Source organism: Muntiacus reevesi, chromosome X (genome assembly GCF_963930625.1).
Source record: "Muntiacus reevesi chromosome X, mMunRee1.1, whole genome shotgun sequence".
Lineage (NCBI taxonomy): Eukaryota > Metazoa > Chordata > Mammalia > Artiodactyla > Cervidae > Muntiacus > Muntiacus reevesi.
Window position 1 is genome coordinate 107254506 of NC_089271.1, and position 12422 is coordinate 107266927.

Genomic DNA, 12422 nt, shown 5'->3' on the forward strand with positions numbered 1-12422 from the left:
AGAAATAATCTTGCCCAAAATAGGAAGCAGTAGAGCCAGGATTCTAATGCAGACAATCTAAATCCAGAGCAAACTTTCCATTGACAGTAGGTTCTGCAGCTCCTGCATGGAAGCTGATTGCACTAAAGGTCAACGGTGCTAATGTTTGTGCCAAGAGCTCTGACACCCAAAGTCATGAACCAAAGGCAATGACACCATGACTACCACTGTTGATGTCACTGTCGGTAATGAAACCTACTGCTGTCATCACTGCCATTAAACAGGATGAAGCCCTTCCAAAATCCCTCATTCAAGCAAAAAAAGCTCTCTTTTTAGAAGAGATCTTGTTAAGTCTTATTAGATTACTGGCCATTTCATCCTCCCAGATGGATGAGTGATGAATTCATAGGAACTGTGCCAGAGGACCACTGAAGTAGCCAACACTATTACACTGTTCTTGAAATCACTGGCCTATCATCTTTGAATCAACTACCTCCCCTTGAACCTTCTCCAAACAGGAGTTATTTCCCAGGGAACACCTCAAATCCTCCTGTATGGGTTCCCTAGTACTTCCATGTGATCACACTCCATACAATAGAGAGGTTGTGGCCGCCTCCAGAAGTCAAATGGACCCCACCACAAGTTTGGATTGAATATCAGGACTAATGATGCTATTTATACACCAAGAGGATATGAAAAGATTTATCACCTACATTGCTCTCCAGGGAGAACAGGGCAGGGTCCCAGGAAGTCCCAAAATGGCTTGCTATCAGCAGGCCAACCTGAAAAATGGAGTCAGATGGACTCCTCATTACAACACACATGTTTGAATCTTAGGATAAAATGGAATTTAGACTCAAATTAGAAAAACCCTTTGGCCCAACTTCAGTTATTTTGCTGATGGAAATGTAGATATGGATCTCCCCCACAAGTGCATTCTCAAAAATCCTATATGTATGTAATATATATAAAGGCATAATGATATATTTTTATATTTGAAGCAGTTGGGAGCAATGTTACCTAATTCATGTTATTTGACTTTTTGTATCATTTCATTTTTGGATAGATTTAAAGTTCTATTTCTTGTTCTGTTAATTATAGAAATTCTCTTGACTCTCCACTTTGGGAAACTCCCTTCCTCCTTTATTTCCTCTTTTTACTTCCAAGGTTTATACACTGTAATTAGACTTGAAGTGTTCTACATTGGAAAGGTCGATCCCATTTATATTCCTTTTGCTAACATCCTTTCCTGTTATTTGACGCCAGCTTGATACTAAAAGTTAAAAGATTAATTAACAGCATTCACACGATTATGAGGAAGTCAGTATTATAAGGTGGAGAGTCAAGTCATGGGCTATGGGTGCACTTTATTCTCTGTGATTCCAATGTCTTGACCACTGTGACACTCAAGAACATTCACAGATTTTCCTTTCTTACATTGAAACATATGCCATAATTTAGCTCATTTCATAATGAAACAACACATGTCAATACCTCTTTTGTTCTTTTGTTTTTCTGACTTTTTCACATCTGCTTTCCTTTTTATTATTGGAAAAGGAAATTACATATACATAGTACCTCCTTCATCACATTTCTAATGACTTCCAATTTCTTACTCATTCTTTCTCTTGTTAGGAATTATTCCTCTATTTTTTGTTGTTGTTGTTGTTTTTCCTGAGGTTCACTGACCATGTGATCTGATTGCTTCATATTTGGAACATGGCCTCTTTATCCTTGAATTTGGAGTTGTCTTTTTATTTATATTCTGGCTTTTGTTTTGGGTTCTTAATCATATCTTCCCATTCTTCCCTTGTCTCCTTCTGCTCTTATTCTAAGAAACTCCTCAATTCCCTGAAGCCTGGCTTCCCAAAGCCCTCCATTCTCCTGACTGTCTGGTCTGATTGGCCTGATGATCTACTGCAGAGTCTAAATTCTAAGACTTATATTCACTTCTATCAACAGTTAGAGCCACTGTTTTGTGGGGTTTGTTTCTATTCATTCTCTTCCTTGGTGTACTCCCTTGGTTTGATAGTTTAAATCTCTAAGTAACTTTCCTAAGAAAGTGATCAGAAGTGAATTTTCTAAAAAGTGTCTGTATTCTTAGGTCAAATTTCATTAGAACCTTGGCTGGAGTGGCAAAAACTATTAGTAGTTGACCTGTATCTATTCTCTCTTCTTCTATGATAATAAAACATTTAGCTGGTCACAGGGTTTCCCACAATAAAGACTCCACTGCCCAGCCTCCCTTGTAAGTACATATGGCCAATGGATATAAGAAGTGTCATGTGTCAGCTTTCTGGAATGGTTCACGAGAGGCAGTTCACATGAACCATGGGTGCTCTTCTTTGTCAAGCTTTTTTTCAGACTGCTGCCCGGAGCATGAATGCTATCACCTTGTATCATGAAGCCAAGGCCATGAATAGTAGAGCAACAAAATAGGAAAAGCCTGGGTCTCTGAATGTCATGCCTGCGTGTTAAGTCACTTCAGTCATGTCCGAATCTTTGTGACCTTATGGACTGTAGCCATCCAGGCTCCTCTGTCCATGGATGGGATTTTCCAGGCAAGAATGCTGGAGTGGGTCGCCATGCCCTCCTCTAGAAGACCTTCCCAACTCAGGGATTGAACCCATGTCTCTTACATCTCCTGCATTTACAGGTGGGCTTTTTTTTTTTTACCACTAGAGCCACCTGGGAAACCCCTGAATGTCATACTAGCTCTGTAACGCTGACCAGGACTTGTACATAACAAAGAAAGAAATGTTACCTTGTTTTCAAGCCACTGTGATTCTAGGATATCTGATACAGCTACATTTAATCCTGGGTGAAGCAGGTTGGGTATGGAAACATGGTGAAATCATACTCCCTAAGACCACATAAAGCATTATTCCACTGATCTCTACCATCTACTATAGCTGACATAAAAACCAGTTCTCTTTATTTATTTATGTCCTGGTGGTGTTTTTCTCTCTGTGAGCTCCCAGGAACTTATCTATGACTAAAGTTCTGAAATTCACAGTGGATCATTTTTTCATTCTTCCTGGACTAATACACTCATTAGGTTCTTTCAGTTGAAAGGCTTACCTGTTCATTCAACTCTAAGATTCTTGCTTTATTTTTAACCTCATTCCTTCCTGTTTATTTTGTCTAGTCTGTTTCTAACAGGATCTTTTTCTCTACTAGTTGGATGCTAGACCTGCTGATTTGAGACTCTGAGTTTTGCATTTCTTTCATAATTTGTCTTTTTAAATTTTTTCCTGTGTCTAATTCTTCTACTGCATTTTGCATACTGTAATCAGGCTTTCATTTCCAAAGGCTATCTTGTTCCCAGAGAAGGAGGCTAACTCCAAGGGAGAGGATTAAGGCCTTGGGTGGAGCTCTGGGCTGCTGACTCTTTGCGACCCCATGGACTGTAGCATGTTAGGCTTCCCTGTCCATGAGATTCTCCAGGTAAGAATACTGGAGTGGGTTGCCATTCCCTCTCCAGGGGATCTTTCCGACCCAGATATCCAAGCTGTGTCTGCCTGCATCTCCTGCATTGCAGGCAGATTCTTTACCTGCTGAGCCATCAGAGAAGCCTGATGAATGTCAAAAACTCTGTGGACATATTGTGAAAACTCCCACATTGTCTAGGATGCTAATTTGTTTGTTTTTAATAGCTGTTTTGTGGTCTCTGAATTACCTGTTTCTTCCTGAGTCAGTTCTGCTTTCATCTTGCTCTCTCTTGGTCATGCAGCAGGCTTTTTTCAAATATCTAGATGATGTTAGTTGTCCATTTCTGTGATGTATAATCAGAGAATGTGAAAGTTGACCAGGCTTGTGTGTGGAAGGGTTTGGGATTGGCAGGTGTTAGGGTTGGTAGTCAGAGAACCGGGTAGTCCATAATTCCAAAATGAAATGGTCTTTACACTGAGACATACACCCTGCACTTCCTGCCTTAGCTCTTCATATACCAATAGTTCAAATGCCTTAGGGAAGTCTCTCTTCAAATTTTGGCTTGAAAGTAAATGCCTGGCCACAAACTATGTAAAAAGGAAAGGGGCATGGTGATATCGACTCATCTAAGCACAGAGTTTTAATTACACCTAGTCTTTTTCAGTCCCTATAAGGCACTCACATTTTCTAGCTCTGGCCTTATAAAGATGACAATGTAAGGATTTGGCAAGGAGCCCATTTCCCAGGAGGCAGACTGTTTTGGAGCCATATAATCACTAAAATAAGAGGCCAGAATTTATTGTTAATTTTGTCTGTAATCTTACCCAAGAATTTCCCTACATTGTCTCATTTATAAAATCAGAGATATGGACTAGATGAACCTGATGTCTTCTTATAATAATGTTAGTCCAATTCAGTTAGGATTTGAAACTTTTCTTGCAACTATGTTCCATATATTCTGAAACAGAAAAAATTCTCTTACATGGTAAAAAATAAATAAAATGAACTAAAGCTGAGAATATATAAGAAAGTTAGGAACAAGCTTCCAAAATAGCTAGTTCAGTATTTTTTTTTTCAAGATAACAAATACATGTTACAAGAAACCGTCCTATACTTTTTTTGGAAGAACTCAGTGTGATGAACACTGAAAAAATTGAAGACTGTTTTCCTTAATGGAGCACAATGTTTAGAGCATTTCAGTCATTTAGAAGGAAAATACGAAGCTGAGACAAAACAGCATTTTCTTTTGATGGTATAGCTGGGACTTCTGGGCTTCACAAGATTCTGGGAGAAGTAGTTCTGAGTATCCTACATTGGTGATATTAAACACTATTTTCTGAGAATCTATTGAGACACAACTCCTTGGGTTTTTTGTTTTGTTTTGCCATGCAGCATGTGGGATCCTAGTTCCCCAGCCAGGGATGGAATCCATAACCCCTGCATTGGAAGCTCGAGTCTTAACTGGACCCTCAGGGAAGCCCCTGAGAGTGTGTAGCTTGGATATTCTCCTATTGCCTACTCCAATTGACTTTCTATTTTTAAAAGTAAAATTTATGAAGTTATAATTTAAGTTGTCCTCTAAATTATGCATAATTAAAAATCATCTAAATATTTTATCATTTTGTCTTTTAATCATACTTCACCTTAATTTTATTTTAAATGAATATCACTATGATGAATTGGGTTGATGAATTTAGCATGCCACATTTTGAAATAAATAGAGAAAAGGAGTGAAGTCAATGGAGAATTCTGAAAACTCACAGGGACATATTTCTAGTTCAGGTAAAAATAAACCACTTGAGTAAAACAGAGATCTCAAGACCTACTCATTGACACAAATGAAGTTCAAGAGTCAGGAAAAGCACTACTGTTTATGGATAAACATTTATCAGATCCAGCAGGTATATTGTACTGAATTCTGCAGAGAACCTCTTTAAGGATTATTCACAGTAAAAGAAGTCAGGCCAAAACCAGACTAAATCTCAGATCATAAACCTCTGTGGTCTTCCCCACCAGCAATCTTTCAGCAGATCTCAGACTTGCAAAGGGTCTTAGAACCCATGTGTTACTATTACTTTAATCACAAAGTAGAATTTCATTCTTCAATATCATGGCTTTAGTAAATCCATCAATAATAGCTCATTACTTCTTAAGGCAGCTATTTTTGAACTTCTGTTAGCTGTTGGCAGATTATCCCTTTTATCCAGATGAAACTTGCTCCCTTCTGACTTCCACTCATTGGTTCTCATTTTGTCCTTCATAGATGTATTATTAGTCTAACCCTTCTCCTATGTAACAACTCTGAAAGCAACTACCATATTCCCTTCAAATTTTTTTCTTTTCCTGATTAAATATCTGCCATTTATGCATCTGTTCTTTCAAATCTCCTTTGCCATCATGATCACCCTCCTCTAACTGTGGTGAACAATATGGAGTATATTGGAGCTTTAGGAGTCAGTTATGAATTCTGGCAACAATATTGGGTTGGCCAAAATGTTCCTTTGGGCTTTTCATAAGCTGTTATAGAGGCTGTATTCATCTATTTATCCTTCTTTCCCTCCTTCCCTCCTAAAACATTGTAATGAGGACCTATCATGTGATATGAGGAAATAAAGGTTAAAAAATTGGTTATCATAGCTGAAATCTTATAATGTTATCTTTTTGATGTGATAAAGGACACAATAGAAGACCCCAGAGGAAACACAATAGATTGGCAAATGGAAGAAGCCCAGAAACCCTCAAGCTATCTCTACATTTTCTTTTTTTCTTTTTTTTTTTAATTTCAGTAATTTATTATAGGCAGAATGTTGGAAATATTGTTATTATTTTTTTGAGTGTGGCATAGAGATTCAGATGTTAGAAGTCCAGCAAGTGGTATGACAGAAAGAACTTTTAACTGGTAATCAAGCAATCTGGGTTTAGGTCCTGGTGCTGCCTGTGCAGTCTTAGATATGTTACTTTACCTGTATGAATATCAGCTTCTCCATCTATAAATGTTCAAAATAAGTAAAGTTCACTACTTGTAAAAAGATAAGGATTCAGACCACATGAAATTTGGAAATCAAGTCCAAACTTAAGATGGAGGTTTCTTCTCTGCCAATGCAGGGGGCCTAGTAGGCCCCATTGTTCAGAAGGCACGTTCCCTAGGGAATGTCCTCTCTCCCTCACCTAAAGCTCTTCTGGGAGGGTCCCTTGTCACTTTCAAGGACTCACAGGAGAGGCGGGTATAAAGAAAGGTAAGAGGCCTCAGCAAGATGGAGAGGAAGAAAGTAGGTTGCTGACTCTTGTAAGCAAGCTGCAGGCTGAGACTCATAAAAGAGAAGGAAAGGGGATTTCAAGTCTCCTTTCCAGGGCAGCCAGACTGCCACATGAGAAAAATAAAGAGAGCAAACATGTAAGTCTTATACTGGGAGGTTGAGGTGAGGGAAAGCTTCAGGGCAAAGTAGACTGGATTAGCTGAAATCCCAGTGGCAAATATCACACCAAAGTGTGGAAAGAGAAAACTTCAACAAAACAAACATAAAGCCGTACAATAGTTCCCGTCCCCCCACAACCCCTCGCCACACACACACATCAGGAATTCCTGGGAAATATATCCTTCTCTACATAACTGGTGAGCTCCCATGTGCCCAGCTTAAATTCAACTTCCCATTCTGTGGTTTTTCCCTGGCCATCCCACACAGAGTTAATTACCTTCCCTCTGTGTCACACAAGTATTTGTGCAGACCTCCATGACAGCCCTGGACACATTACGCTATCACCACTTGCACCCATGTCTGTCTTTCCCACTGGGTTGTGATTTTCTAAGGAAATGGTTCATCTTAGAGTCTTTTGGATCCTGCACTGTGCAAGGCCTAAAGTAGGTTCTCAGTAAATGACTTTGAATTTGACCTTGGGCAAGGGCCAACTCCCAGTTCTAACAATTTCTAAGACCTTTCCTTTAAAGGAAATTTGGATATAACCAGAGAATGAAGGGTATTTGGTTAACTGTAGCTGGTTGGAATTAATGAAAAAACCAGGATGTTTGTGTGTCCAGCAAGCACTTTGCTCAGAAGCTTCAACTGAGTAGAGGGAGGTCTCTGCCTTTACCATGGGATTGCCTACATGCTTCCTCCCTTGTCTAAAAAAATCAGGAAACTTTTAAAGTATAGCCAATAAAGCTTAAGTATGAATAACCCGTGAGTTAGGAGGCAAGGAAAGCTCATGCAGATACAGGATACTTGCTGTCTGACTGCAAAATGCTCATTGTCTCCACTTTCCTACACAACTCTTGCCTCTCCACAACTATGCAAACACACACCTACATCTCTGTAATGACAGAGTGTTCTGATTGTTTCATGAGGCCATGTGGAAACAGGGTAGAAGCTCTTTGCTAACACTTTTCTGGCATCTCCACAGTGCCCATAGAACCCTCCAGAGGCAATCTAGTTCATTCATTTGTGGTGGGGTCTCACATATAGCCATATCAAATTCAGATCTGCCAGGAAAATATAGCTTCGTTATTTCCCTAAAACTGTTCTGATCTCCTCACCCATATCTCCTCCACAATCTGATGAGGTCAAAGGGGAGGAGGAAATTAAGAGATTAGATTGAATTCAAGCCAATAAACTCATACCCATTCATAATTTGAATGGTCTCTTTAGGTGATTTTGGTCTCTCCCTGGTTGGCTCAGGTTAATGCCCAGTCTTTCAGAGTTCAGCCTCTTTTCAAAGATGGCCTCCAGATGTTATAAAGAGGGTTCCTACTAGAGAGTGACAGCATCTTTCTTCCAGGATGCTTAGGATAAGCATGCCACCAGGCTTTAAGCTCCCTCAACATCATATACTCTTTTGAACCTATAGTAACAGGCTTCATGGATTAAAAACTCTTTGGTCTGGGTCTTTGTCTTGCTGGATGTCTGTCTATCTCCCTGGCCAAATCTTGGCTTAAAATTCCCTTGTCTTGCTGAGGACTCAACCCAAAATGAAATTTCAAGTGAGCAACAACTTCTTAGTTCCAGCAGCTATTAGCCATGTCCTGAAAGTCTAGCAACAGTAAGGCAATGAAATCTAGAGACAGACCTCTTTCAAAATATTTCCAAAAAAATTAATTGTCTGTGATATAGTTTTGGGGCTTCTCGGGTGACTCACATAGTAAAGAATCTGCATGTAAGGCAGGAGACCTGGGTTTGATCCCTGGGTCAGAAAGATCCCCTGGAGCAGGGAATGGCTACCTGCTTCAGTATTCTTGCCTGGAGAACTCCATGGACAGAGGAGCCTGGCAGGCTATAGTTCATAGGGTTGTAAAGAATTGGAGTGACTAACACTTTCACTCATTCACATGTATGGAGCCCCTACTGTACGGCTTACCATGTCCTAGATGCAGACAATATATAAATACACAAGGTAGACAAGGTCCCTACTCTGAAGAGTGCATAGACAGCAAGGGAGAGAGGGACACAAGCAAACAGAAAAATTCAACACAGTGCAAGCAGCCTCAGACAGGCATTGGCTCCAAGGATGTAATGCTCAGAGAAAGCTTGTAATAGAGGTACAGTATGTTTGATTTGGAAATGCTCTTATAGGGTCCATGGTAGTTCTCAGTGCTAGCACCCTATGAGAATCACTCAAGGACTTTCCTAGTGGTCCAGTGGCTAAGGCTCTGCACTCCCAATGCAGGGGGCCAGGTTCAATCCCCGGTCAGAGAATTAGATCCCACATGCCACAATTAAGAGTTTGCATGCCACAACTAAAAGATCTTGCATGCCACAACTAAGGTGCAGGCAAATAAATAAAGACTAAAACAAAGGAATTACTCCTCACTCAGGAATTGTAAAGTCAGACACAGTCCCTAGACTCCAGCCCAGACACTGAATCAGAATATCTGGGAACTAAACCCATGAGTTCATATTTTACAAAATTTCTCAGATGATTATGAAGCCAGTTTACAAGCCTTTGGGAATCACTGATATATTCAAGAGGTTTTCAAATCTTTTTCTTAAATCCAGAAACTATTCAATAATAAAAAAATAAAACAAACTTTTCTGTCACTCCTGGATACTCAAAAGTCATGAGTTCATATGTGAACCAAAATACATATAAGAATGTTCATAGAAGCTCTATGTGTCATGTGTCATAGCCGCATACTCTAAACACCACAGATATCCATCAAATAAATCATGATATAGTCATACAACAACATACTGAAATACTATTCAACAACGAAAAAGAATGAACTCCTTCTACAGGAATTGACTTGGATGAATCTCACAAATGATATTTAGAGCAAAATCAATTAGACACAAAGCAGTATAATGCTATTGATTCCATTTATATTCAATTTAAGAATAGGCCTAAGAAAGTCATTTAGAATAGGCCTAAGAAAGTAATTCATTTGGGAGTAATGACTATCTCGGGGGCAGCAGCATTGGAACTTATCTGGGAAGAGGCATAACGGAACCTCTGAGGTGATCAAAATGTTTTTGTAGCTTGATTTCAGTAGTAGTCTCAGGGGTGAGTTCCTTTTGTAAGAATTCATTGTGCTGTACACTTAAGATCTGGGCACTTGACTTTATACAGCTTACACCACAATAAAAGTTTAAAACTCAAGAAGTCATAGTCACCTCCCAAGGAAGCAGGAGCAAACACAGCAGAGAAAGTCTGCCTGAAACTGGGGACAAGGTGGCCCAGTCTGGGCCTCCTATAGCACCATCCATGATACACAAGGAGGGCATTAGAGGTCCAGTTTGTCCTCTTCACTGTGCAGATGAAGGAATGGACCTCCAAGAAGGGAGAGTGCCTCAGAGTAAGGGGATGGCAGAGCCAAGAGTGAAAATGTATCCACCAGAAGTAACTGCATTAAAAACCCATGAAGCATAAAATGAAAAAAAAAAAAAAAAAAGCACCATTTAGTTACTATGATATAAAACAAGGCAAATAGAAGCAAAGAAATCCAGGTCACAGCTTTTCCTTCTGAGCATCTATCCATTCCCTGGATCACCTTCAGCCTCCTCAACTCCTGCACTGTATAAAAGCCTCATTTAGTCAATCTCTACCAATTGCAGCATCATAATAATTTAGATAGATGTTCAACTGAAGTTACCTATTACTCATCACTCTTTCTTCAAAGATTGGGCAAAGGAGCAGTAGAAACACAATCAGAGGCAGTAGGTTTGCAGTACTTTAAAAACTAAACAGGTTTAGAGTAACACCAAGTACATTAGATGAAGAAGGGTGTGGCAACCCACTCCAGTATTCTTGCCTGGAGAATCCCATGGACAGAGGAGCCTGGAGGGCCACAGTCTATGGGACTGCAAAGTGTCCAACATGACTGAGGCAATGTAGCATGCAGAAGCACATCAGAAATGTTCAACAAACCATTGTCATCCTTCAAGGCTGGATTCAAGTGCCACCTATTCCAATGGCTTTCACTGACAGCTCCTTCGCCTGTATTCCTCATTCACTGGATCTTACCTCTTACTGAAACATGGTCCTCATGGTTATCTACTTATTTGTTTAAGCCTTGACTTCCTCTGCTTGGCTGTGAGCTCTTGGAAATCCTTGATCTCATCAGTGAACAGTGTGTAGTCAGGTGTGATGAGAGCAAAAGGCATTACTTGGGGGTAGGTGTCTGGACATGAGCTCAGGATAAGAGTTGAGAATTGACTCTAAACCCATGTCAAGAACCCCAGTTTTTGTAAAAGCAAGGTGATAGCAGATTGTCAGGAAATAGCAAGTGGCTCCTTGTGGCTGGAATATAGGGCAAATATGGAGCAGGGAAGGAGGGAAGAGTAGAGAGCATCCAGAGTAGTCTAGGACCAGAATGAACAGAACACTGTCAGTCACCTTTGGACTTTATCAAGCAGTGAATGGGCCTCAAGTGAAGGCTTTTGAAGCAGCAAAATGATCTGATTTCTGTTTAAAACTCACCTCTTGCGGACATGAACTGAGAACCAAAAGTGGAAACAGGTAGGCCAAAGCCTTTGACTGTGTAGACTATGACAAACTTTGGAAAATTCTTAAAGGGATGGGAATACCAGACCACCTTACCTGCCTCCTGAGAAATCTATATGCAGGTCAAGAAGCAACAAGAAGGATCCTGACCTTCACAGCCCCTGAATAAGCGTGTGCCAAACTCTCAGTATGGCCCCTTCTTGACCCAGTTGGGATCTTGCCCAGCTATGCTCCATGCTGGAAATAAACAGATGCCCTCAAGAAGTTTCCAGGTTGTTGGAAATAGGTAGAGCTATAAACCAACAAGTCATGGAGCAAGTAAAGGTAGTTCTCATTCATCCATCCTTCCAACCATTTGTTCATCCACCAATTCTACAAATATATTAGCCATGTCAATCGGCTAATTGCTGTTTTGTATATTGGGACTAGAAGTGTCAAGAATACAGCTTAGGCCCAGAAGATCTAAGTCTCCATCCTGACTTTCTCCATTTCCCACACATCCACCACTAAGTTCTCAAGAAGTTTCGTGATCAAACCTTTCTAAGACAAATATAACACATCTAAGATCCTGTTTCTGAGATCACAACTCAGGCTAATATGAGACACTGTGGAAAATTTCGAGGAAAACTGACATCAGAAGAAGTTCACAGAGACAACAGTCTCACAAACTACTCAGTATGTGTGAATGTGCTATGGGATTCTTAGATCATTTAGAAGAGCTCAATCATCAGGGAAGGATTTCTCCCTCCAGGTTTTCTGCTATAGAAATGTCTGAGAATCTGTGTACCTCTCCAGTGGTCAAGAGATGATGCTTTCCTTAGACACATTCTAAGAGCTTGGACCTGCCTTTGGAGTCCACAGTTGGCTCTATAGGCTTGCAGCATTTCCAAAAATTGAGAGGCTCTCTAAAACCATATTAAATTTGAGAACCTGTAGACAAGTGTTAATTCATACAGGTCTTAGTATCCAGAACAGGGTACCTGCCAGTCCCACAGATTTGGCTCATGTCACTAAACTAAAAGGCCACAAAAAATGGTCCTGGTGCTCTATCCTCAACACCAGGAATTTGGTTCTATCTT